Here is a 25,660-nt window from a genome sequence, read left to right on the forward strand (position 1 = left end):
AAGGGTTTATATTCTAATTTACGACAGCTTAAAGGGGTCATAAAACGATTTCCGGGATTTAGAAATCAGGTTAGTAAGTGCTTTCAGTTACTGACGTCATTGGAGTTGGTTTGTCCAACGTTCACTTCTAAGGCTGAACATCTCTGGTCATTTAGACGTTAAAAAACAATATATATCGTATTGGTAGCTAGAATTTCGAAAAAAAGTTGCTATTATCATTATTGGTATTTGAAACGGACTGAAATCCTTTGGGAATCACTACAAGCCGTGAAATTGTCGAATTCCGCTGTTAAATTACATTTAACTTAGATTTTGAGATTTTTGGAACGTTTGACTCTGATATAGTTTTTGGGTTTTTAGACATATCATCAAAATTGGCTGCTGGAAAAAAGTGGCTGTTATCTTGATTGGCTGCTAAAAGTGGCTGCCAGCTTGAGTCTAGTCAATAAAGTTATGGTTTTACTTATAAAATGCACTTTTGTGTAAAACTTTTGTCCGACTTTTTATTATGAAGGAGATGCTGATTTTGAAGAGAATAGGTTAGATAATGGGATTATTGTTTCCACTGACAAATGTTGGCAGAAGAAAGGATCTGGGGTATCATACAATAGTCTGTCTGGTAACCTAAAAAGTATTTTATTAAAATAATGCATATTCTGCCATAATTGAAAACAAGAGCTGTAAGTATGACAGTAAACAAGTTCTTGTTTACATCTGTTGGTCTAACATGAGTGCACACGCTGAAATGTCGCCTTCTTTACTAACCATTGATATTATGTTGATAGTCCTAAATAGAAAGCTTTTCTACAACTATAACTTACACTTAACATGATCCAAGAACATGATGTCAAGCTCATATAAACCAAACGAGAAATACATGTACACCTTACAACTATTCAATATACTAAATATAGTTTACCTATTGTCTATTGTTTCTAAGAAACACACTTAACCAAGAAAACTAAACATTGACCAATGAACCACGAAAATGAGGTCAAGGTCAGATGAACCATGCCATGCAGACATGTACAGCTTACAATCCTTCCATACAACAAATATTGTTGACCTATCGCTTATAGTTAAGAAAAACAGACCAAAACAAATAAATTAAACACTAAGCAATGAACCATGAAAATGAGGTCAAGGTCAAATAAAACCTGCCAGACCTACATGTGCATCATAAAATATTTCCATTCACCAAATACAGTTGACCTATTGCATACAGTTAGAAAAAAAGACAAAAATTCAATAACTTAACTTTGACCACTGAACCATGAAAATGAGTTCAAGGTCAGATGACACCTACCAGTTGAACATGAACACCTTACAATCATTCTATACACTAAATATAGAAGACCTACATGTATTGCATACAGTATAAGAAAAACAAACCAAAACACAAAAACTTAACTATAACCACTGAAGCATGAAAATGAGGTCAAGGTCAGATGACACCTGCCATTTGGATCTTTTCATACACCAAATATAATTATAGACCTATTTCTTATATTATCTGAGATATGCCTTGACCACCAAAACTGATCCATGAAATGAGGTCGAGGTCAAGTGAAAACTGTGTGACGGGTATTAAGACCTTGCAAGGTACGCACATACCAAATATAGTTAACCTATTATTCATAATAAGAGAGAAATTAACATAACAAAAAATCTTTACTTATTTTTCAATTAGTCTCTGATCCATGACAATGAGGTCAAGGACAATGGACATGTGACAGACGGAAACTTCGTAACATAAGACATCTATTATATACTAATTATGAATCATCCAGATCTTCCTCCTTCTAAAATATTAAGCTTTTAAGAAGTTAGCTAACACTGCCGCCTTAACCCCCTCCGCCCGATCACTATCCATATACCGAGTTTTCTGCTACAAAAGACGCAGGCTAGACAAAAACGTCAATATTTCAAGGATCATAACTCCTAAACAGTTGAAAATATGGATTTCTGTAATGAATAAATTGTATGTTTGCATTTTTCTTAAGGTGTTGCAACCCTCATTGGTAAAAAAACAAAGAAAATTCTTCATCCCACACAGAGGGTTTCCAGGTGAAGAATATGTGAATCTGCTAAAAAGAAAGGGGATTTAGCAAGAGTTTATGAATGCAAACAAAATTGGAATGGCTCTGCCAAAGTGATGGAAGGGGATATGTCAACCCCCCCCCCCCCCAACCTGGTATAGTGGTGTAACTACAACATAAGAACTATAAAAATCAGTTGAAAAGGGCTTAACTCATCTGATCTACAAAAAGCAGAAAGACATCTAACAAAAGCACAGACACGACAAAAAAGACACCAAGTACAGATCTGAGAGTACTAGCAGTTACTTACAGCTGTTCAAAGCCTATAACAACTACTTAAAACAACATGCTGAAGCCCGCCTCCGGGTGTTGGATTTTCTCGCTGTGTTGAAGACCCATTGGTAGCTTTCGGCTGTTTTCTGCGCTTTGGTCAGGTTGTTGTCTCTTTGACATAATCCCCGTTTCCATTCTCAATTTTATCTGAGACTAAAAAAAAATTTTTTTTATTACCCTTTAAATGCCCTTTGGCATTCATTTGGTTTGCTGCATGTCTCATTGATAAAAAATTCCAACTTCTTCTTGTATTTATTTGCAGTCCATTCTAATGTCAATCTCCTCTTTCTGATTACGTCCTTATTATTGGGAAAGCAAAACAAAAAGATTCTTTTTATTCAGAGTAAACGTGATTAATCACATTTGAGAACATAAAATTAAAAGACCGTCAATGAAATATCCAATTCTATAGGATTGTGGTTATTAAAAACACCGTAATATTTCCAAACATGGGCTATTTGATTGTTAGTTATTGCTGTTATCAAATGTTTGTATAAATTGTATTTTAATTACATAATTACATTTTTTGTACATAGGTGAATACAAATTTTATGCAAGTGAAGAATAACTTATAACTATCTAAACGTCCCATTCATTAAATATTACCGTGGATTTCAAATACAATATTTGCGTTCAAACGAGATATCCTTACCATGATTGTTTATAGGTCTTTGTTGTTGATTTTTTTTGCAATTTTGTCATCTCTGTTGTTGATTCCTGTTTTTTGTTGTTGTTGCATACATTATATATATTCCTACATGGCGCGTGTGTGTGTATGTTTGCTTTGGTTGATCTTTTACATAACACACATGTTTAGCCATTCACATCCAAATAAAGTATGTACAACTAACAACTACTGACTATAATCGTTCGTCCTGATGGTTTGTCCAAATAAAAGTATGCACAAGTTAAACTACTGACTATAATCGTTCGTCCTGATGGTTTGTCCAAATAAAAGTATGTACAATTTAAACTACTGACTATAATCGTTCGTCCTGAAGGTTTGACCAAATAAATAATATAATTGTGATGAGAATACAAACTAATTAGGTTTATAGGGAGGTACTAAGGAGGTTTATAGGGGTACAATTTGACCCTTTTTTAATACCGACTGTCAATTAGTTACATGTATAAGCATCAGTGTGTTTCTTCGCATCGTAGGATCTTTGTTGTATATACGTTTCTCATAAAAATAACTACTGTTTATGTAAAGATACAATCCTCACACTACATAACTCTTTGAATAGTTCAACTGTAAGAAAAGAAGCACATATGTTAACTTAAGTTTCGTAAGTAGTATAAAATGGTTCTAAGTTCATTATTTGTTTGGCTCTAACCAATTTTTAAAAGTTTCTATTTGATTGCATGTACACTATTCTTATTAAACAATGAGCAGTGATAAAACTTCTCTGTCATACTTTCGGGTCATTTCGGGGCCTTTAATAGCTGACTATGCGGTATGGGTTTTACTCATTGTTGAAGGCCGTACGATAACTTATACATGTAGTTGTTAATAAATCTTCTATGTCATTTGGTTCCTGATGGAGAGTTGTCTCATTGGCAATTTTACAACATCTTCTTATTTTTATATTATGTTTTACTTTTGCATACCGGGATTCACGCGGAGCAACAACCCTCTGACTAGCTGCACTAAATATCTTATTAAGGAGTTTGGAACATTTCAACAGTTTAAACGTTAAAAGCCGGAATAGGTTAACAGTGATAGTTTATTTTCAAATGAATGAATAAAGCCTTCACATTTTTTCCGTCACAAAATTTATCAACAACTACCTTTATTTTCGACTGAAATCTGTTATTTAAAAAAGTATTAAGAGTTAGGTAGAATACACCAATGGGTTAATCAAAAGCCATAAGTCAAAGAGAGTCACACAATTCCGTTGCCAAAAAGAAAAATTATGAAAAGACAGACAACATTCTACAGAACACTATATAAAACTGTAAGTCTGAACAACAAGCACTCCAGCAACAAATCGATAGGGATACCAGGAGCTCCGGAAAATTTATCGGTTTTATCGGGTTCTGCTCTACTAGTGACACCTGATTTTGATACAGGCGATGCATGTGATAGCGATATTTGAAATGCACTTAAAAATAATTCTACTTGACAAAGATGGTTTTCGTTATTTCTATCAAGTTATTTAGAACAAAAGACTTCATGACATCCGCTTATGCCTATATCCGTGAACTAAGTTTAGAATTTCGTTGTTGCTTTCTCCTTATATTTTAGTCAGTGGGTGTTTTTATATCAGGTTTTTGAAGATATCTGATTCATCCCTTCATAACTTCTTTAAACTTGTCATAACTCTCTGTACGGAGTGCGCTAGTTCTAAGTTGATCTCCTTTTTGTCATATGAGATTCTGGATGGGGGTCCTTCATTTCTGTATTCTCTAATCTATCATTAGGTATTTTTTCTCTATTCTTTATACCTTAGTATCCCATCATTTATCTAAGGTACAAACCAAATATTCTATATCGATAATGACAATGTGTGTAATATTGTACATTGTGAGGCTATTCATAAAATGTTCTTAAGTCATATTAAAGGGAAAATGTGTAAAGTCATTTTCAACATCTATACTGCTAAAGGAAGAGACCGATTTCATTGAGCCGCAACTCCTCTGAAACCATGCAAAGTCGGAAATATTTGTGATATGACGTATAAATGTAGTGTTTTGTATTTCCTAAATGTGTCTTTGAAACAATCTTTTTTCCACAGAAAACGCAAATTTTTGAGAAAATATCTAAATTCGGAGACCGTTATCGATCCGTGTCTTATACGCTTTCGCGCATGCTCAGTCGACGAACTGCCCGACAACTCGGCCCACGGCCAATTCGCACCACTCAAACACTCTCACTAATTATTACAACTTGCATCACTTTATCAAACTCGCACCACTCAAAAAAAAAAAAGAAATATAACAAACTCGAAGAAATGTGTTTCGTCCTTTAAACTATCAAAATATTTTTGTTTATACGTTATTTAGAAGCGGAAGCACAGAGTTGTTCTGCTCCAAAAATGCAATCTTGCGTCTCATCCTTAGGGAGCTTAATAACACAGGCAGCGTTAGACAAGGAGAAAATATGCAGGTCAGATGTTGTTTTATATAGTACTTTGTATATTATTTACACACTTAAACATCGCTACATTAAAAATTGTCGTTTTCATTTACATATAACATGCTATGAAATGAAAATGACGAATAAAGAAAAACAGTTACATCTTCAATAAATGAAGGTAGCTATCACAAAAAAATTTAGTTAAAGAATTAGAACTTCGACGCTACTGTAGATGTATATCATTCACAAATTAATAAAACAGCTGTACATGTTTAAAACATTAATATTTATTTTTCTAATCAAAATTTGTTCATATGCTATTTCACTGTTTTGTTTATTTTAAAAACAGTGCAGGAAATATCTATCTGGAATGTGTTACTAAAGTTGTAACTGACTGCAGTTTAGATGTAGGTCAGACCTTAATCAAAGCAAAACAGGTCCTATCCCAGTTCGGCTGTGTTAGTGATAGTGGTAATTATTTTAATCTTAATCATATCTGGTATACATAACAATATAACTATCAATGTGTTTCACTAATGTGTCTCATGTTGACGTCTGGTCTACTAAATGATACGCCTGATACAAAATGATCCATAGCAACACGGAAAAATTCTCAAAACGTTTAAACGAATTTTCCCGGTATTGCCATGTTTCTCGTCGTAATTAGAATAACATTCTTTACAAAAGAAATTGCTTTTATATCAATTCATTCTACTAAATACATTATTGCCGACAAAACGTTACCACTTTACAATCTGCGTAGCTTTTATCTTCCGGCGTACTAATTTGATGAGTCCCATATTGATACCTTCTGTAAGAAATTTGTCGCTCCGTCATTGATTCTTTTATAAAAAAAATAAAAGTCATTTAGAAAATAAAATTGCTGATGAATTAGTCTCAGACTAATTACTAGAATCGTTTAACTATTTAAGAACTATTTTCAACGTCTGTTAGCACAAGTACAGCTTAGTTGTAGGGTGTCTCTTTTCAGTGCCTCTTGTTTTAAAATCAACCAACTGAACCAAGGTCCTAAAATTCGTTTTAATTAATATCTTTTCATTTTATATATTTTTTGTTCTTTGTCTCATTAATGTGTCGGAGGGTAATTATTATCAAGATGCCGAAACTCAAAATGCATTTTTGGAGTATGTGTTTTACAGAGCTTTTGTTGGGGCATGACAACATACAGTTAGGAAATGTGTACTAATTGTCATTTAAACATGTCATTGACAGAAAGATCTCCGTCTGATTACGTTGGTTAAAATTGTAAGATTATCTTTCTATTAGTCAGTACTTCAATAGTATAACTGGGTCGCTTCCCCTACTGGTGGACTGTCAGTACCTAAGGTTGTCAGCTTTCTAGTAGTCAGTACTTCAGCAGTACGACTAGGTTGCTTCCCCTACTGTTGGAATGTCAGTACCTAAGATTGACACCTTTCTAGTAGTCAGTACTTCAGTAGTACAACTGGGTCGCTTCTCCTGCTGGTGGAATGTCATTACTTAAGGTTGTCATATTTCTAGTAGTCAGTACTTCAGTAGTAAAAACTTGGTCACTTTTCCTGCTGGTGGAATGTCAGTCTCAGATGTTGTCATCTTTCTTGTAGTCAGTACTTCAGTGGTACAACTGGGTCGCTTCCCATACCCGTGGAATATCAGTCCCTAAGATTATCATTTTTCCCGAAGTCAGTACTTCAGTGGTACAACTGGGTCGCTACCCCTACTCATGGAAAATCAGTATCAAAGGTTATCATCTTTCTAGCAGTGAGTACTTCAGTGTTACAACTGGGTCAATTTTTCTACTGGTGGAATGTCAGTACCTAAGGTTATCATCTTTCTCGTAGTCAGTACTTCAGTGGATCAACTGGATCGCCTTCCCTATTGATGGATGTCATGACCTAAGGTTATCATCTTGTTCGTGGTCAGTACTTCAGTAGTACAAGTGGGTCGCTTCCCCTACAGGTTGAATGTCAGAAACTTATTAAGGTTATCATCTATTTTGTTGTCAGTTCTTCAGTAGTACAACTTTATCGACCCCCCTAAACTGGTGGAATGTCAGTACCTAATGTTATCATCTTTTTCGTGGTTAGTTCTTAAATAGTACAACTTGGTCGCTTCCCATACTGATGGATGTCAGAAACTAAGGTTATCATCTTTCTCGTAGTCTCCAACTGGTGGAATGTCAGTACCTGCGGCTATAATATTTCTAGTAGTCAGTACCTCAGTAGTACAAATCGGCTATTTGCCCTGCTATTGGAATGACCTTCTAGAGAATATTCGATTGGTTTGCTGTCGCTGCCGATACACAATACATTTGGACCATCTACAAAGTGATGAGTTAGGGTTAAAAAATTTCAGGTCGAAAATAATGAATTTTTACGAAAATAGTGAATTTGTACGAGAATAATAGTTTCAGCTTGTCGGGTTGCATTGACATTTAACGATTTTGACTCATCAAGTGAAAAAAAACTGTTTGTGTAAAATAATTTATAACTTTATGTCAAAATTATTATTTTTACTCCTTGCATCAAACTGGTTTCATATTCTTACGTTTTTTAAAGAATTGTATACATGAAAACCGTTTTTAATTATTCATGTTGGTCATTGTTATTGATATTTCTTCACTTGTCTTTACAATGAGTTTTTTTTTTAATTTCTATATTTGTTTGTAGGATGCATTACGAATTAACATTAAACAAGTCAAATACATTCTATTTAAGGCTGTTTTATAATTCAAAACATTCTTGTTTTAAAATTATTTTTTTCCAGGTGCTGGAAGTCTTGTGATCAACTTGGTTACCTTGGGGTTAGGACTTGCATTTTATAAACTCTTGTTGTACCTTATTGTATAACTAAATACACAACGACAATCATGGCGCCAAGAATGAATGGACTTATATCAATGATAATTTTCAAACATGCAAAATAGATTAAACAAAATCTCACATGATCCGTTTGATTCAATTGATTCATAGTCAATATTACAACAAATGAAATAATACATGGATTCAGTAGTCTGCATCCATTAGTTATTATGATAATTGAATTTAAATACAGTATGTGCATATTTGATCATATATATGTAACATTCTTAAATGTGTCAATCCCCTTAAAAATGTCCGCCAGTTGATTAATGATGCTAGTACCTGATGCATGTGCATTGTATTGTCCAAATCACAGTCCATTTGTATGTAACAAAACTTTTCTTCTTTCCAATTGATAACTTACAATTTATATTTTTAACAATTTTTTTAAATGCTATTTTTTGAGGCCAAAAAGATTTCTTACCTTCCTACTCCAAACGTCTCCGCTTATTTACTCCGCTCAAATGTATCCTATTTTGAACTCGGCAAATCGTGAACAAAACATGAAGCGCTTATATATCGTCAATAATGTCTACGGAAACATGAGGGACTGGAATAAAAACATTTGTTTTTTTATAGAGTTCGAAGACTAAGAAATCTAAAACCGCCATCCAATGGATACAGAGCTTTTTGGGTTCAGCGCCCGGGGATTAAAAAAGGTACCCAGAATAAGATAAAATAAAATAAAATCTACAATAGAGACCTCTTAAGATTTCAGAGATGGTAATAAATATTACAAATGATATTTCAAAAGATACATACTATTTATTTCACGCAGTGAATGTTAGTCACAAAAAATGTTTACAAAAGAATAAATAAAGGCTCAAATTTGTAAAACCTAAGTTTATAATTTGTTCGCCACCTAATAACACCAGAACTATTTGTCACTGGACGGTAAGCAATCACTTATATTATAAACTACCATATCTGTCTATGGTTGGTTTTTTTTTTCTTTATGATCGATTGTTTTACGTTTCGTAGAATTGCAATCAAAGCGATCGATAAAATGTTTGATGTAAGATAAAACACACCCCAAGACCATGGAAACGACGACTCCGACACTATAGTTTGTCCTTCCTCCTGTACTTATACTTTCCTCATCAGTACTACCCTCAGTGATTCGGTATCCGACTCTTCATTCCACTGGTCTTTGTGTATGTTCTATTTAACATCGGCAATGTTTTGTATATTATGGGCGAACGAATGGTTCCAAATGAACTATCCTTTGTCGATTGTAAACCTATCATGCCACACTCTAGTCTGTCTGAAAAGTTGTTCGAGCTGTGTGTGTTTGACCTCAGCCCAGGTAAATAAATTACATTTTGAATCTATGCGCTTGTGTTTTGTACTTCGTGTCAAACCTCTCTCTTAGTATTACTACGTCTTGATAGTAATTGCAGGTGGTATTCCGGCTATACATTGTGCGGCTAGGTCTTGAATTTGATTTTGAAAATACGCAAACTTTTGTATGTTTGTTCATGTTTGTTTGACATGTATTTATCATTGATACGCATCTCAGAACAATTGCTTGTTTAGTAGTTGATATTAAAATATGGGTGTATTATGTACTTTTAATAATCTAAAACCTACCGATTTTCGTCTTCTATCACAACTTTCATATTTTTCACAGTAGTCACCTCTAAAATGTTACTGTCAAGTTGCTTAAGAATGTCCCGTTTCTTCTCCAATGTTATACGTAAAATTTCGCGTTAGGTTGTTAATTTTTGCAACTTTTGTTCTGTTGTGGAAATTAATTTGGCTAAAAAAGAAAAAGACCAGCAGACAAATAATAGTACACAAAACACAAGATAGAAAACTAAAGACTAATCAACACGAACCACACCAAAAACTGGGGGTGATCGTAGGTGCTCCGGAAAACTCATTAGTGACGATCGACACTAAAATCAAAACAGTTCTAAGACCAAAACAAATTCGAATTCTAAGAGCATTAAAAACTGAAAATTTCAAACTATTGTGCCAAATATGCTATAAATGTAGGAAGAAAACTCATTTCGGCATAATACTGAATTCGCAAAACATAATAAAACAAATATTGTATTACGTGGATACAAATTTTAACTTATCTTTATTAATTTATTATTGATGCATAACATAAGTGTAGGTTAAATTAGCTTTATTTTATTGGAGGGGGCATTCAGTTTTTTTTTTTTACCCTTGTCCGTCTGTACGTCCGTCCGTCCGTACGTCCCGAAGTTGGTTTCCATTCTCTAACTTAAGTTTGCCTCAACCAAATGTTAAGAAACTTAAACACAATGCTAATTACCACAAAACACAGATCAAGTTAGAATGTTTGTGGCGTCACTTTAACCGATCTAGAGTTTTGCCCCTTTACAATTGGAAGAATTGCTGATTTTTTCGTTTCCGTTCTCTTACTTTAGTTTGCCTCAAACAAATGTTATGAAACTTATACACAATGCTAAATACAACAAAACCTCGATCAAGTTTGAATTTTAGTGGCGTCATTCTACCTATTTTAGAGCTATGCCCCTTTACAAATGAAAAAAAATGTGATTTTTTTGTTTTCATTCTTTAACTTGAGTTTAAATTACCTAAACCAAATGTTATGTAACTTTTACACAATTCATATTACCACAAAACTCGGATTAAGTACAAATTTAGGAAGTATCACTTTTACTGTTCCTCAGTTATGTCATTTAATAAATTTATATGATATGCAAGCGGGGGCATCATCTATGTCCCATGGACACATTACCCATTTATTAAAATCTTTCAAGTAACAGATCGAAAACTCAGGGTTAGAATTTATAGAACAGACAAGGGGTAGTGGCAAATATTTCATGTATATTTTGAACACAGAGAAGATTGCCCCGGCACCCTTTGCCAAAAAAAAACCTTCTTTTTCTTCTATGCGCCCGCCTTTAGACTCTGTGTTTTGAATTGTAGTTTCACTTTCCATATTCGGTATTTATTCTTATGTAAGCTCAACGTGGCAAAAATCACGTGATGCAGGAATTTAGTATCTTGGAGTTCGGCCATTTTTTACATTTCGGGCGGGGACGCCAAGCAGACAACATGCATGTGTATAACGGCACTGTAGACTTTCTTATTAAAAAAGAAAGTTGCCGGTCCGTCACATTAATAGATCGGTTAGAAAGCAAGGTTTTAATTCAAATTAGCCCGAAAAGCTTAATTCGAGGGTTGAAAATTGAGAGCACAAAAAAAGGGGGGTGTTCCTCAGGGAAACTTTTTATCTGATGAACTCTACATTTGAAAGGTTTATTTTTTTTTCTATCTAATTAGAACAGAGAAAAAAAATGTAAGTCAACTTGTGAATGGTCTTTCTTCCTTTCTCCCATGCCAGGTAATCCTCGCTAAAAATTCCGGTGGACCTCCTACGGCAACAATTAGTAGCTGAAGATTTGATTTCATTCAACAAATTAATTTATGACCTGAATGTACGTGTCGCTTAGAACACGGTCATATACCAAATGGTCAATATTAATCATCCATGTTATTTGCTCATGGGATGTTTGCAAACTTTCAACGGAGGCAATTTCATGACAAAATTGAACTATACTGGCTGCAAAAAGCGAATAATTATTTTACTTTTTCTCTTTCATTAATGATTGAACAAAAAATCATACTTTAGATTTTTTATGAAATCTCGTAGCTAGTACCCCTTTAATTAATCTGTTAATTAAAGTATTCATTTTGTCATAATAATTAAATTGAATAAAAAATCAGTAATGTAACAAAACAAAACTAGAGGCTCCAAGGAGCCTGTGTTGCTCACTTGATATCTTTATAAACAATTGATACATGAAATTATGCAACTGTTATACTTTTGCTTTAGTTTCAGAAGACTTTTGTAAAAAATTACCAAAAATTTATGAAAAATAGTTAAAAATTTACTTTAAAGGGCAATAATTCCTTATAGGGTCAATTGACCATTTTGGTCATTTTGACCTATTTGTAGATCTTACTTTGCTAAACATTATTGCTGTTTACAGTTTATTTCTATCTATAATAATATTCAAGATAATAACCAAAAACTGCAAAATTTCAGTAAAATTACCAATTCAGGGGCAGCAACCAAACAACAGTTTGTTTCATCTAAAAATTTCAGGACAGATAGATCTTAACCTGATTAACATATTTTACCCATTGTCCAATTTGCTCTAAATGCTTTAGTTTCAGCGATATAAGCCAGAAACTGCATTTTACCCCTCTGTTCTCTTTTTGGCCATGTCGGCCATGTTGGTTGGCAGGCGGGATCATCGGACATATTTTTTAAACTACATACCCTAATGATGATTGTAACTAAGTTTGATTGTATTTGTCTCAGTAGTTTCAGAGGAGAAGATTTTTGTAAGATTACAAAAATTTGCAAAAATTTATTAAAAACTAACTTTAACGGGCAATAACTCCTTGATGGGTCAATTGATCATTTTGGTCATATGACTTATTTGTAGATATTACTTTGCTGAACATTATTGCTGTTTAAAGTTTATCTCTATCTATAATAGTTTTCAAGATAACAACCAAAAACTGCAAAATTTCCTTAAAATTACTAATTCAGGGGCAGCAACCCAACAACGGGTTGTCTGATACGTCTAAAATTTCAGGACAAATAGATCTTGACCTGATGAACCTTTTTTTTAGACATGGCGGCCATCTTGGTAGACGAGCTGGGTCATTGAACACATTTTTTAAACTAGATATCCCAATAATGATTGTGGCCAAGTTTAGTTGAATTTGGCCCAGTAGTTATAGAGGAGAAGATCTTTGTAAAAGTTAACAGACGACGACGGACGACGACGCTACGGACGACGGACGCCAAGTGATGAGAAAAGCTCACTTGGCCCTTTGGGCCAGATGAGCTAAAAAGAGAATCTATCAAGACATTACAAAAAATATTTTCTCATACAGCTTTCAAACAACAGAAATAACAAGCATTCTGTGAGTATTGCATGGCAATATAATAGTCCCCTACCAGTTAAAAACTTGATCTTTAAACTACATTGTATATAACAAATATCAAGTCAATATCTTCAAACACAACGAAAAAGTGCGGAAATTATTTAAGTGATTTTCTGTCCAAGGGCCATAACTCTGCACAAAATCATCCGACCGGAACAAAATTCAAACTTGATCTGTAACTTGTCATGATAAAACAATACACCAAATATCAAAATAATATCTTGAAGCATGAAGAAAAAAAGAGTTGAACACTGAAAGTGATGTGCTAGACTGACGGACAGACAGACAGACAGACAGACAGACAGACAGACAGACAGACAGACAGACAGACGGAGTGCAAACCTAAAGTCCCAAAAATACTTTGGAACAACACTAGTACTCAACTGTTGATATAGACGTCTCTTCATGTACGGACCTGGGGCGGGTTTTATTGGTGTCTTTTGTATATCTCCAGAATATCTTCTGGTGAATAGTCCAAAAATAATGAATCTGGACCTCTTCAGGATATATTCTGATGAAGAAGTCACAAAACAAAAATACAATTTGCCGTCGAATATAATAGCACAATTTTTTTTTATGTTGGATTACATAAACGAAATTTACGATAATTTATTAGAAAATTTAGTTACGTCAGTTCATTTGGTAGACATTCAATTTACTTTCATAGTGTTCTCTGTTTTTAGCATTGATGTAATTATAGTATCAGTGTAAAGACAAAAAATTGTTTGGAAGAAATCGGTGTGCACGTGACATTTTTCTGTATGCTTTTTTAACTTAATTAAGCTAAACAAATACGACTTAAAGCTCAGCCTATTTATCTTTTTCAAATAATATGAAACTATACAAAAATTTATCAATATTTTACTGGTATATTTATGACCGAAAAGGACATCTGTTCTTTAGAAATTGTATAAAAGATATCGCAGAGTTCTCAAAATTGGTCCTTGAGGAAAAATCTACTGGTCAAATCCTTCGGTCCACCACTCTTCCAGAACTTAATCGTACAAATGTATATGTTTTCAAGGTACAAGTATACAAGGTAATGGCGTTTTTCAGAATGTTTATGACTAAATCCGTTTATTGTGTAATGATTGACAGAGGCGGATTTAGGGGGCGGGGTGCCCAACCCCGTTTTGTGGTAAAAATTAGAATGGGTTTGTCATATATCGTTAGGCCGTTAGTTTATTTCGTTTTAATTGTTTCACATTTTTTATGTCGGGGCCTTTGATAACTGATTAACTGTATGGGTATTTGTCATTTTTGAAGGCCGCACGGTTGGTTATAATTGCTAACACTACTTTATTGAACTCCGGTTGATAGTTGCCTAATTGGCAATCATACCACATCTCCTTACTTGTTTTTAAATTCTATACATGACTTTTAATTTCGCGTCTTGTCTAAACATGTATGAAATATTAGTCGCTGGACGTTAAAAACAAGCAACCAACAATCAATCAATTTAAACTCGTGTTAAATACGGAGAAAATCATTTGATTTTTTTAGGAAAAAGAGGGGCAAGCAGGAGGATTTTGAATATGAATATGGTGGCCAGGTAAGAGCTGTAAAAAATAGGCATGCTTAGCGACAAGTTAAAAATGTGAACTACTTTGATTTAATTCGTAACTTTTTACCTTAAAGAATCCTGGTCCTGAGTAGATTTTGAAGTTGTCGTCGGCAAAAGATTAAAACCGTTCTCATTGTTTGCCTCCGTTGTCGTAAATTTCATCATGGAACACTTTCTCCACAATCAGGGGTTCATTAAGCGCCAGTGTATTGTATTGATTACATGTATTGATTTGTTTTATCTCCCTTACTCCATGTGTCATATACATGTATGATTATTGATGGGTTATTTCCCTTTATTGTTTACCGCCTCACGATCATTATTAAATGTGCCTTTCTAACGATCACATGTGTTATAGTTTTCTCTGCTTTCTGGCGTGGCGGCAGCGGTTTAAGAAACCCACACCTCAAATAACTCAAGAATTTGAACATTATTCCACTCTAGAAGTAAAAGGTGAGCAGGAAAATTTGTCATTTATTTTGACTAACACGACACCATTTTCTATTGTTGGACTGAACTGATCTTTACAAAATGGCAGGCACACGTGCTCCAAAACAATGGTCACTCTCAAAAGTTGAAACAATAACATCGTTTGAAGCGTGGAGACAAAACTTACAATATACCTTGTCTCTTGATCAAAACTTCGCAGCGTTCCTTGTAGATGGATTTACATGGCTGAAGAAAACCAACGCCAATCCTTTGCGTGGCATTGCTCACGATGGCGAGGAGGTTGCCGAAGCTAACCGACGAACAGCAGATCAAAAGTGCACACATTTGGACCTTATACTTGGTCAAATAGCAAACTACTGTCCGATTATTTCAAGAAACACTATTGTAATTAAAAATTCGACATCAATTAATTTTATTTGGCAGTCAATACGTCTACACTACGGATTTCAGTCTACTGGTGAACACTTTCTTGATTTTAATAGCATCTTTTTGGAACCAAATGAGCGTCCTGATGACTTATTTCAGCGATTGGCTAGTTTTATTGAAGACAATTTGCTTCGTGCCGGTGGCAATATTCATCACCACGGAGAAGTACCTGAAGCCGACGAAGAACTATAGCCTTCTTTGGAAAACCTGATTGTACTTACTTGGTTAAGACTTATTAATCGTGACTTACCCAACCTAGTGAAGCAGCGATATGGAACTGATTTACGGTCAAAAACATTAGCTTCTTTGAAACCTGAAATTTCACAGCCACTTGATAGTTTACTTGACGAAATTCATTCAGCCACTGATGCCAAGGTTTTACGGGCGTCAATAAAAGACAAACATTTTCACAGAAGTACAAAGAAGACAGGTAGTATAAGAACTGGTCGTCAAATAAAGTGTTGTGTTTTATGTAAGCAAGCAGGTCGTCCGTCCCAACATTTTTTAAGTACTTGTAAATATTTACCTGATGAAGACAAACAATATATGTCCAGAGTTAGGCAATCTTATTGTACAGAAGTAGGTGATAGTGAGTCTGAGGACAATGTTGATAACGAACAAGACTAGTCTCATTTTTAAATGATAATATAGGTCCTAGTAAGCTTAGAGTTGTATCTGCTTTAAGACGGGTGAGCACTAAACAGTCCCCTTACTTTAAGGCATTTTATAAACATTTCCCGCTTGAGCTAACACTAGATACGGGTGCTGAGGTGAGTATGATAAAAGCTTCTTCCGCGGATTTTACATCGGCGTAACAATCAAGAAAAGCAACCATTCCGCTCTACAAGCTGACGGCGTTACCTCGTTAAATATAGTTGGTGAATGTCATTTCACACTTTCGAGAGACGGAATCGAGTTACAGTTAGAGGCCCTAGTAGTGAACGACTTGGACGTTGATATACTCGCCGGTATCCCTTTCATGTCATTGAACGACATCGCGATTTTCCCTAGCAAACATAAAATCGTCATACGCGACAAGGTAACTGTTATGTATGGTAGCCCAAACGAGGAACTTAATTCTAGTAATACTCGCGTACGTAGAACACATGCCTTTCTTATCCGGGCTCCATCAGCAAATTCAGTAGTTTGGCCAGGATGTTACGGCGAATACGACATCCCATCGGAAATAGAATCGGATTGCATTCTCGCGATCGAGCCTCACACTGACGCTTCTCGTACGAAAGATTGGCCCAGTCCGCAAATTGTTCAGTCAGTCGCAGGCAAAATACGCATCGTGAATAACACGTCAGGACCGCAATTCATACAACGAAATGAACATTTCTGTCGAGTACGACTTACGACTACCGTAGACAACGCACCAGAGGCTCCCGACAATATCCGTGACCTAAAAACAATACACTACATAGACACAACATATACTTCCCACTTTTTCAAACAAGTCTCTGTTGACCCAGATAATTTACTTGGTCCAGATCTCCAAACCAAGTTTAATGAACTTCTGCGAAAGTTCAGTGAAGTTATTAGTCCTAATTTTGAAGGTATAATGGGGCAATAGGTCCCTTTGAAGCATCTGTTAATATGGGTCCTGTCCAGCCTCCTCAAAGGAAAGGCAGAATGCCACAGTATTCAAAAAATAATTTGGTAGAACTCCAAAACAAATTTAACGAATTGGAAAGTAAAAGAGTGTTCCGTAAACCCGAAGACGTCGGAATTTCAGTCGAGTATATTAATCCTTCATTTCTTGTCAAAAAAGCTTCCGGTGGTTTCCGACTTGTAACGGCATTTTCCGATGTTGGCAGATATAGTAAGCAGCAACCCTCTCTTATGCCCGTCGTGAATTCCACACTCCGTACGATCGCACAGTGGAAATATATAATCAAGTCTGATCTTACAAGCGCATTTTACCAAATCCCCCCTGGCAAAAGATTCGATGAAGTATTGTGGAGTCGCGACCCCTTATCGTGGAGTTCGCGTATATACACGTTGTGCGATGGGAATGCCTGGTTCCGAAACGGCTCTTGAAGAATTAATGTGTCGTATTGTGGGGGATTTCTTACAAAAGTGTTGCGTAGCTAAATTGGCAGATGACTTATTTTGTGGCGGTAATACCCCGGAGGAGCTTTTATACAATTGGGAATGCGTTGTTCAGTCGCTACAAAAATCAGGAATATGTCTATCACCTAGCAAAACTGTTATTTGCCCAAAATCGATAACAATCCTAGGTTGGATTTGGTCACAGGGTTCAATTTCCGCTAGCACACACAGAGTAGCAACACTAGCCTCGTGTCCCGTACCAGACACTGTGCGGGGTCTTCGATCATTTATCGGTGCTTACAAGATGCTAAGTCGCGTTATACCGAATTGTTCCAACTTAATAGCTCCATTAGAAGAGAAAATAAGTGGTATGAAATCAGCTGACAAAATTATTTGGTCCGACATGCTAAGAGAACATTTCGAGTTTGCCCAAAAGTCTCTGAGCTCCCGTAAAGCCATCACGCTACCTAAATGCAGTGATCAACTGTGGATAGTCACAGACGGATCTGTCACTAAACGCGGAGCGACCCTATACTTAAACCGTGACGGTAAAGTGTCCTTAGCAGGATTTTTCAGTGCTAAGTTGCGTAAACATCAGGTATTGTGGCTACCGTGTGAAATCGAAGCGCTTTACATTGCCGCTAGTGTCAAACATTTCAGTCCCTTTATTATTCAGTCAAAACTGCAAGCTAATGTGTTGACAGACAGTAAACCATGCGTACAGGGCTTTAAAAAACTATGTCGTGGTGAATTTTCGGCCAGTCCGCGTGTCACATCGTTTCTTTCCGTTGTAAGCCGATACCAGGTCAGCGTCAATCATTTATCTGGTCGTGCAAATATTCCATCCGACTTTGCAAGCAGAAACGCACCCGTATGTACAGAGCCTAATTGTCAGGTTTGTTGTTTTTGGGAATGCGTTGTTCAGTCGCTACAAAAATCAGGAATATGTCTATCACCTAGCAAAACTGTTATTTGCCCAAAATCGATAACAATCCTTTTATATCGCGTACCGAAGATTCTGTCGTACGAGCCGTAAGCATTCAAGATGTTCTCAATGACGAATTTCGCCTACCTTTCACCACCAGGTCGGCCTGGATTGATATTCAATCATAATGCCCTGATCTTAGGCGTACTCACGCTCATCTAAAACAAGGCACTCTGCCCTCCAAAAAAACTGACAAACATCGAAGACGTCAAACGTTACCTGAATGTTGCATCAATCGCCAAAGATGGTTTGTTAGTTGTTCGGCGTTGTGATCCCCTTGCTCCACCCAACGAATTGATCATTGTTCCACATAGCGTTCTTGACGGACTCGTCACCGCTCTACATATTAAGTTGGACCATCCGTCAAAACACCAATTAAACCTTGTCTTAAAACGTCGCTTTTACGCTTTAGATATGCCAAAGGCGGCCGAACAGGCTAGTGACTCCTGTCACACATGCGCGTCTTTAAAACGGTTCCCTTAGAGCCTCGTCGAGCAGTCTTCAGAAGACCCATCGGACTTGGTTGGCATATCTTACGTGGCCGACGTTCTTAAGCGCAACCGTCAACTCATCCTGGTCGTCAGAGAAACTGTAACTTCGTACACTAGTACGTGCTTTATCAAAAACGAAAAACTGGGTAGCTTGCGAGATGGGCTAATACACTTGTTGATACCTTTAAAGCCTTTAAACGGTCCCAGTGTTGTCGTTCGTGTTGACCCGGCCCCGGGTTTTCGCCCTTTATGTGACGATTCCTTTTTAAAGAAGCTCAACATATCAATTAAAATTGGCCGTGTCAAAAATCAGAACAAACATCCAGTTGCCGATAAAGCCATCGCTGAGCTTGAAGACGAGTTACTTCGTGAGGAACACTATAATTCTCCTCTATCTGAAAATACACTAGTTATTGCTACCACGAGACTTATATCAAGCCTTCGCCAGCGTGGATTGTCCTCCCGCGAACTATGGACTCGAAGAAGTCAGTTTACTCATGAACAATTGCCAATTTCTGACATGAACCTTATTCGCGCACAACACGAGGCCCGAAATAAAAATCACGGATTTAGCGAAATTTCTAATTGTAGTCGACCCGGTCGTCCGATCCCTGATATTTCTATAGGGGATTTGGTTTACCTTTATACCGACAGGTCAAAGACCCAATCGAGAGATCGGTACCTTGTTGTAGCGCGTGATGGTGAATGGTGTTTCATCAAAAAATTTTCAGGCAATCAGCTCCGCGCCTCGTCCTACAAAGTAAAACTTTCGGAATGTTATAAAGTTTTAAACACTATAAGTGTCCACCGAAATCCAAGATATTCTCAGAACGAATACAATCAGGAGTCTAATTGTGATGACTATGATGAAGATAGCCTTCCTGGGCCTATCTGTGACCTACCACCAGCTCGCGCGGAGCCCCCGCCTATTCTTATTTGCGAAAATATCGACGATGTTGAAAATTTGGACGAGCCGACTGGGCAACCTGATAATAGTCTCGAACGTGACTTGACACAAAGTAAGTCAAGCAATGAACAAGATAATAAACGCGTTCTCCGAAAGCGCTCCGAATTGAAAACGCCAGCGCGGTTTAAAGATTTCATTGCCTTTTAAATTTAATGCTCACTCGTCCTTAGGTTGGTAACTTAGAGATACGTCATATTTCTTTCTGTATTTTATTTACTGCTCATTTTATGTTTATTACAATGTGTATGCACAGTACTTTTTGTTTAATTACTTATACACTATATATATACATTCATGTGATTGCATTCGATGAAGATATAGAAAAGACTTTAAAGGAGAAAAGAAATGTCAGAATTATTTTGTTTCTTATTGATAGTTATGTGTTTAGTTTATGCATATTGATCACATTTATTTTCATATATGTTCTTACGATAACAGAGATTATTAGTTAACAATTGTGAGGATATAAGATGTAAAGAGAGAGAGAGAGAGAGACTTTAAAGGAGAAAAGAAGTTGCGCCAGTGTATTGTATTGATTACATGTATTGATTTGTATTATCTCCCTTACTCCATGTGTCATATACATGTATGATTATTGATGGGCTATTTCCCTTTATTGTTTACCGCCCCACGATCATTATTAAATGTGCCTTTCTAACGATCACATGTGTAATAGTTTTCTCTGCTTACTGGCGAAGGGATAAAAATAAGTTTGATATTTATGTTATTAATATATAATAGTTACGATTTAAAAAGCTATCAATGTATTAATTTAAGTTGCAGTATAAAAATAATATTAGGTCAATGTCATAAAGATATAAAACTTTTTTGTATTCGTCACAAAACTTGAGAAGGGCTCAGTAAAAACTCGCCCTTCCCCAGTTTATCAGCCTCATACATGTACAAACAATTTTATACTTTTCTGACATTGACCTAATATTGTTTGTGTAGAAGTACATAAAGATGACAAAAAGTTTAAGTACTGAAAAATGACTAAAAAATTCAGTATTGTGAAATGACTGAAATTTACAGTACTGTAAAATGACTGAAATTTTCAGTACTGAAAAATGACTGAAAAATATCTGGATCCGCCCGGAGAGGGGCGTTCGCCCCGAAGATATGAAACGACTACATCGGATTGAATTACATAGAAGTAATAAATATTTTTTCATCTTTTCTCTTGTTCTTAAAAGCGTAATTAGTTTTGATAAAATAGGAATAGTGTCATTATCTCAAATTTTCAAGATGCAGTAACACTTTCAGAAGATGTTTCATTGTTGTGATTTGGAATGAAATCTTAATAAATTGTGTCTACTTTTCTGTCATCAAAATAATACCTTATCACTGCTCTTGTATGGCAATATAAATCGCTGTACTATCTAGTCTTTTCCGGTTTAATTGCCAAAACCTGAACTTTTTGCTGATAAATGATAACAATTCTATGTAAAATAATATGGACCTAAGCATTCCTAGTCATGACACCAATTATGTGAAAAAGATCGGAACAAAAATGGGCAATGACGTTAAGACAGTACTCATTCACACACAGCAGACAAATCAGATAGTGATTAAGACCGATGACTGCAGTGCTGAAGGTCCCGGGTTCGATTCTGACTCTGGGTGCGAGACATTTCATTCCTCAGAAGGGTGCATTTCACCCTCCCTCTCACATTTCTGGTACCAAGACCAGCGTTTAAACTTTGGGGCCTCTGTGGTCCAAGTTGCCCCCAACTTTGACCTGGAAATCCATCTGCTGATAACTCATCGGTTTGTCTGTTCACGTCGAATAACCACCTGGTTCCCTACCGGCCCGGGCCTGGAATACTTCGGCTTCTTTCATCATAATAACAGACTCCCCGGTGTCCTAGCACTCCCTTTGCGGAATTTTTTTTTTCATTTTATATTTTTAATTTGTCGCTAAGCATGCCTTATTTTTCCAGCTCTTACATAGCCACCATATTCATATTCAAAATCCTCCTGTCCCCCCTTTTCCCCAACAAAATCAAATTATTTTCTCCTTATTTAACACGAGTCAGAATGGTTGCTTGTTTTAACGTCCAGCGACTAATATTTCATACATGCTTAGACAAGACGCGAAATTAAAAGTCATGTATAGAATATCAAAACAAGTAAGGAGATGTGGTATGATTGCCAATTAGGCAACTATCAACCGGAGTTCAATGAAGTAGTGTTAGCAATTATAACCAACCGTGCGGCCTTCAAAAATGACAAATGCCCATACTGTTTATCAGTTATAAAAGGCCCCGACATAAAAAATTTGACCGAAATAAACTAACGGCCTAACGATATATAACAAACCCATTCTAAAAAAAATCAAATATGAGTCGACAGATATGAACAAACAATAACCACTGAACTACAGGCTCATGAGAATGTGGCAGGATTAAACATGTTTGTGAGCGCTCAACCCACCCCTAAACTTATACAGTGGTGTAACAGTACAACATAAAAACAACGTGTAAAAGTCAGTTGCAATTGGATTAACCCAAAAGATCGGTACGAGACACAAAAACAACTAACATTAACTAAAGATGATAAACGTGAAGCACCGAAAAAAGAGTATTTGCAGTAACTGAAAACTTGTTCAAAGCCAATAAAAGCCAACAAATAAATCATGCTCTTCCAGACTAAAGTATCGATCAGTGGCGGATCAAGAAATGTTAATAAGGGGGAGGGGGGACAAGAGGGAGCCCGCTCTAATCATGCTTCAGTAATTCCCTATATATTCAACCAAATTTTTACCACAAAACGTGGTTGGACACCCCGCCCCCTTAATCCGCCTCTGTCAATCATTACACAACAAACGGATTTAGTCATAAACAGTCTGAACCTTGTATACTTGTACCTTGAATACATATTCATTTGTACGATTAAGGTTCTGGAAAAGTGGTGGTCCGAAGGTTTTGACCAGTAGAGTTTTCTTCAAGGACCAACAGGGAATAAATATTTTGAGAACTCTGCGATACCTTTTGAATACAATGTCTAAAGAAAAGATGTCCTTTTCGGTCATATATATACCAGTAAAATATTGACAAATTTTTCTATAGTTTCAGATTATTTCAAAAAGATAAATAGTCTAAGCTTTAAGCCGTATCAGTTTAGCTTAATTAAGTTAGAAAAGCATACAGAAAAAATGTCACGTACACACCGATTTCTTCTAACCAATTTTTTGTCTTTAATTTCTATAATTACATTAATGCCAAAACAGAGAACAATATTAAAGTCATGTCTACCAAATGAACTGACGTAACTAAATTTTCTAATAAATTATCGTAAATTTCGTTTATGTAATCCAACATAAAAAAAAATTGTGCTATATTCGACGGCAAATTGTATTTTTGTTTTGTAACTTCTTCATCAGAAAATCTCCTGAAGAGGTCCAGATTCATTATTTTTTGACTATTCACCAGAAGATATTCTGGAGATATGCAGAAGAGACCAATAAAACACGCCCTAGGTCCGTACATGAAGAGACGTCTACATCAACAGTTGAGTACTAGTGTTGTTCCAAAGTATTTTGGGGACTTTAGGTTTAGGTTTGCACTCCGTCGATCTGTCTGTCTGTCTGTCTGTCTGTCTGTCTGTCCAGCACATCAGTGTTCAACTCTTTTTTTCTTCATGCTTCAAGATATTATTTTGATATTTGGTGTATTGTTTTATCATGACAAGTTATAGATCAAGTTTGAATTTTGTTCCGGTCGGATGATTTTGTGCAGAATTATGGCCCTTGGACAGAAAATTCACTTAAATAATTTCCGCACTTTTTCGTTGTGCTTGAAGATATTGACTTGATATTTGTTATATACTATGTAGTTTAAAGATCAAGTTTTTAATCGGTAGGGGACTATTATATTGCCATGCAATACGCACAGAATGCTTGTTATTTCTGTTGTTTGAAAGCTGTATGAGAAAATATTTTGTGTAATGTTTTGATAGATTCTCTTTTTTCGTTTTGCTACATTACCAATTGTTGATTCAATTTAATTATAATACTTTAATTAGCAGATTAATTAAAGGGCACTAGCTACGAGATATATAAAAAATCTAAAATATGATTTTTTTTTGTTCAATTATTAATGAAAGTGAAATAGTGAAATAATTATTCGTTTTTAGCAGCCAATATAGTTCAATTTTGTCATGAAATTGCCTCCGTTGAAAGTTTGCAAACATCCCATAGAGCAAATTACATGGATGATTAATATTGACCATTTGATATATGACCGTGTTCTAAGCGACACGTACATTCAGGTCATAAATTAATTTGTTGAATGAAATCAAATCTTTAACTACTAATGGGTGCCGTAGGAGGTCCACCGGAATTTTTAGCGAGGATTACTTGGCATGGGAGAAAGGAAGAAAGACCATTCACAAGTTGACTAACATTTGTTTTCTCTGTTTTCATTAAATAAAAAAATAAACTTTCAAATGTAGATTTCATAAGATAAAAAGATTCCCTGAGGAATAGCCACCCTTTTTTGTGCTCTCAATTTTCAATCCCCGAATTAAGCTTTTCAATCTAATTAAGATTAAAACCTTGCTTTCTAACCGATCCATTCATGTACCAGACCAGCAACTTTCTTATTTAATAAGAAAGTCTACAGTGCCGTTATACACATGCATCTTGTTTGCTTGGAGTCCCCGCCCGAAAAGAAAGAAATAGCCGAACTCCAAGATACTAAATTCCTGCATCACGTGATTTTTGCAACGTGGAGCTTAAATAAGAATAAATACCGAATATGGAAAGTGAAACTACAATTCAAAACATAAAGTCTGAAGGCGGGCACATAGAAGAAAAAGAAGGGTTTTTTTTTTTGGCAAAGGGTGCCAGGACAATCTTCTCTGTGTTCAAAATATACATGAAATATTTGCCACTACCCCTTGTCTGTTCTATAAATTCTAACCCTGAGTTTTCTATCTGTGTTTCTTGAAAAAAAATGAAATAAATGGGTAATGTGTCCATGGGACACAGATGATGCCCCCGCCTGCATATCATATAAAGTTATAGAAGGACATAACTGAGGAACAGTAAAAGTGACACTTCCTAAATTTGTACCTGATCCGAGTTTTGTGGTAATAAGTATTGTGTATAAGTTGCATAACATTTGGTTTAGGCAATTTAAACTCACGTTAAAGAATGGAAACAAAAGAATCACATTTTTATAAGCCCGTTTACGGGACGTATTATGGTATACCGTAGACCATCTGTCCGTCCGTCCGTCTGTCCATCCGTCCGTCCGTCGTCAACATGTCGGACATTAACTAAAAAAAAGCTTTAACCAATATGAATTAAACTTTGTTGTATTGTTTATATCTATTGACGTGAGCTCCCTTTCGTTTCTTATAAATTTCAGATTTACCGTTTCCGAGTTTTGGGGTTTTATTCATTAAAAAAGGGGGGATTTTCCAGTTTTCCAACAATAACTGAAG

The 25,660-nt window shown here is 35.7% G+C and overlaps 1 protein-coding gene and 1 long non-coding RNA gene across 4 annotated transcripts in view; both read left to right on the top strand.

The window, feature by feature from the left end:
* LOC127705828 (uncharacterized) overlaps nucleotides 1-25,660 on the top strand; it is a 170,996-nt gene that overhangs the window by 48,697 nt on the left and 96,639 nt on the right. The window lies entirely within an intron of this gene.
* On the top strand, nucleotides 5,358-8,398 carry LOC127705830 (uncharacterized). The gene is made up of 3 exons (XR_007984055.1): nucleotides 5,358-5,481; nucleotides 5,801-5,922; nucleotides 8,218-8,398. It is a non-coding gene; the product is annotated as an uncharacterized LOC127705830 (long non-coding RNA).

The sequence above is a fragment of the Mytilus californianus genome, unplaced genomic scaffold (genome assembly GCF_021869535.1).
Source record: "Mytilus californianus isolate M0D057914Y unplaced genomic scaffold, xbMytCali1.0.p SCAF_6, whole genome shotgun sequence".
Lineage (NCBI taxonomy): Eukaryota > Metazoa > Mollusca > Bivalvia > Mytilida > Mytilidae > Mytilus > Mytilus californianus.